This window comes from Pteropus vampyrus, unplaced genomic scaffold (assembly GCF_000151845.1).
Source record: "Pteropus vampyrus isolate Shadow unplaced genomic scaffold, Pvam_2.0 Scaffold119, whole genome shotgun sequence".
NCBI lineage: Eukaryota > Metazoa > Chordata > Mammalia > Chiroptera > Pteropodidae > Pteropus > Pteropus vampyrus.
In genome coordinates, this window is record NW_011888900.1 from 3,828,687 (window position 1) to 3,831,949 (window position 3,263).

The window sequence follows — 3,263 nt, forward strand, 5'->3', positions numbered from 1 at the left end:
TGTTGTCAATTGCTACTTACAAGGTCGGCTTACGGGCTATTGTTTCCCAAGATTTTATGAATGAATCCATGACATGAGAAATTTTTAGAAGCTCTTGTTAAAGGAAGCCACTTGAAAATTAATCATGATTTTGTGCCTAACTGGACAATAACCTATTTTTAAACCAGTCGTCTTCAAATCTGGTATATGAGGTTCAACTTAAGAACTTATAGATTCATATTTCCAGATTCTAAATATATTTGCATTTCAACCTGCTCTCATATTGGACTACATTTTGAGCATACTAAACTACTTGCTGTTGATATTACATTGTGAAAGGGTAGTCATAAAAGATGAAATGACATTTTTCCAATCTCTGCTAACAAAACTTAAAATGAAAACTGATTTTTAAATTGGAGATAAGTATCTATTTTGAATAAAATTCTCTCCTTTCAAGGATATGACTAGAATCTTCGATTTTATTGTTCACGATAATCATTACACTTTCAAAATGAATTTGCCCAACAGCTTATTTGTAACAGCCCTAAATGTTTGTATAACTCCCTCATGACTTTTTATAAGACATGCTTAAGCCATTATGTGGAAATGAAATTGTGATTGGATCAAGAGAAAATAATCTTGTATTTTCTATATACAGCATTCCAAAATTTAGAAAACATATGATTAAAATAAGATCCCTTGCCCAGTTCTTACACTTCTAAAACAACCCATCAATAAGTGTGGAAACTTTGCTCAACTGGATAATAAACTGCTAATAACTCAATAAGGACTATACAAGCTTATCTCATTCCTCTGAGCTTGTATATTATATTCCTCCTTCTGGTAATGATTGAATAACTTGTATCAACTACTGTAAAAATAAATAAGCAAATATATAAACAAACAAACATTTATTGTTGGACAGTATCCGAGCACATACACATAGAAATTAAAGGTCCTTAAGGATGGAATTGAGACTCAAATTTTACCTAATTTTCCCCTAGAGATACTCACTGGTCTGCATGGTACTGAAGTAATACAGTTCATGGGAAAGGTGAGAATATTATTAGATTGAAAAATAGATATAAAAATTCAAGCCAAACAGAGCTTTGCAAATTTAAGCAAGAAATCCCCAAACATAAGATGCCACGGTGGGGAAGCCCAAAGCTCTTATATACAAAATTCATTCAAAACCTTGGCTGACTCCTAAACTGCACATATGAAGGACATGAATCAAAGTCCAGAGTAAAGTAACAGATAGAAGTTTAAAGGACTGAGCAGAGATTTCATCAGATTCTCGGTTCTAGGAGAGTTACATATCAAAGTTCATACCTCAGTGATTGAGGGCAGGATAAATATCTTGGGATTGCCACTGAAATCATCAAAGAACCATGCCTTAGCACTACCAATCATATGATGGTACTAATAACTTAGAAAAAAAATTGAAATATGCCAACTCAACAAAGCATAAAACTAAGCTTCTATATTATCAAGGTGAACTGTCAGTAAGGAAATTCCTGCTAGAGCAGAAATCCACACTCTTCAGGTTAAGATAAAAGTGTCAGGTTCTTGGCCAAGTAACATCTTCAATCTCTATTCTATAATAAAAAATAATTAGATATATGAAATAAACAATAGGGATGCAGAATCATAATTGATACACGTTAGAAGACAAAGATTTTTAAATAACTATCAAAAATATAGAAACTGTAGAAAATGATGAATACAATGATAGAAGAGATGGAGAATTTCAGGTAAGCTATGGGAAATAGGAGCAGTTGCAAATATTAGACATAAAAATATCTGTAATCAAAACCACATTATGTGGAACAAACAGGCAATTGATTAGTCAATGAAGAATAAAGGGTCAATAAAATAGAGAGCAATTATTCAACCTAAAGCCCAAAGGAAAAGAAAACTAAGAACAAATAAACACGACCTCAATAATCTATAAAAGACAATAAAGTAGCCTAACTTATGTATAAGTTAGAGAAGATAAGCAGAAAGGGGGTGAGACAAATATTTAAAGAAATATTGGGTGAAATCATTTCAAATTTGTTTAAAAACAACATATAGTTCCAAAAGTTTAACAAACCCATGATAGAATAGGTAAATGGAAACTACACTTACGGACATCATATTCAAAAATGCTAAAAATGAAAGTAAAGATAAATATCTGGAAAGCATGTGGGTGGTGCGGGTTATTACGCAAAAAGAACTAACAGTAACACTGTCAGCTGTCTTATCAAAAATAATAGAAACACCCCTCCCCAAAATGAAACATCTTCATAACACTGAAACAAAGATCAAATAAGCACACACACGGGAAAGCAGTGGCAGCCCGCGTCTATTGCCGAGAGAGTCTCTGACAGAAATGCAGACGGAGATCACTCAGGCTCAAGTAAACTAAACTTTCAGGTCTCGGGAAGAAATGAAGAACACTGTAAAGTTAAATATGCTGGTAAATTTAAAAGATTCTTTTTATTTGATTATTATACTGTAGAAAGAAAATTGACTAGTGTAAAAATAAATATTTGGGGGTTGCTATACATGTACGAATAAAATATATAAAAATTATAACATAAAGGACAAGAGGAGGATAACTAGAATTATACTGAGGAAAGATTTTATTATTTCATCATAATAAAGTACCTCAAAATTAGTAGATAAAGGTAAAAGGGATCAAATATGTGGTGACGGAAGGAAATTTAACTTTGGGTAGTGAATACACAATGCAATATACATGTGACTTATTGAATTGTACACTTGAAACCTATATAATTTTATTAGCCAATGTCACTCCAATAAATTTAGCAAAATAAAAAATTAAACCACATAGAGATTAGTTCACAATGAATATTTTCATCTTTAGAGTAACCACAAAAAAAATACAAATAGTTATAGCTTGTAACCCGATAGAAAATATAATATGAAATACTAAAGAAAAAAAATTGATTAACCCACAAGAAGGAGGGAATGAAGGAACATTGGGACAGTGGGTGAGGGGAGAGAAAAAAAGAACCAAATGGTGGATGTAAACCTACAATATTAACTAATAATTGACTAAATATATAATTAAAGATATAGTTTTCCAGAATATACAAAGAAACAAGAATCAACTATATTTTGTTTATGAAACTCATTTTAAATATAATGAAACAGGTTGAAAGTAAAAGAATGGGAAAATGTATAATATCTAATTATTGAGCATAAGAAAATAGGTATGGCTTTATTAACATAAGATAAAAGAGAATTCAAGGAAAGGAGCATTAAAAGAGAAAAAA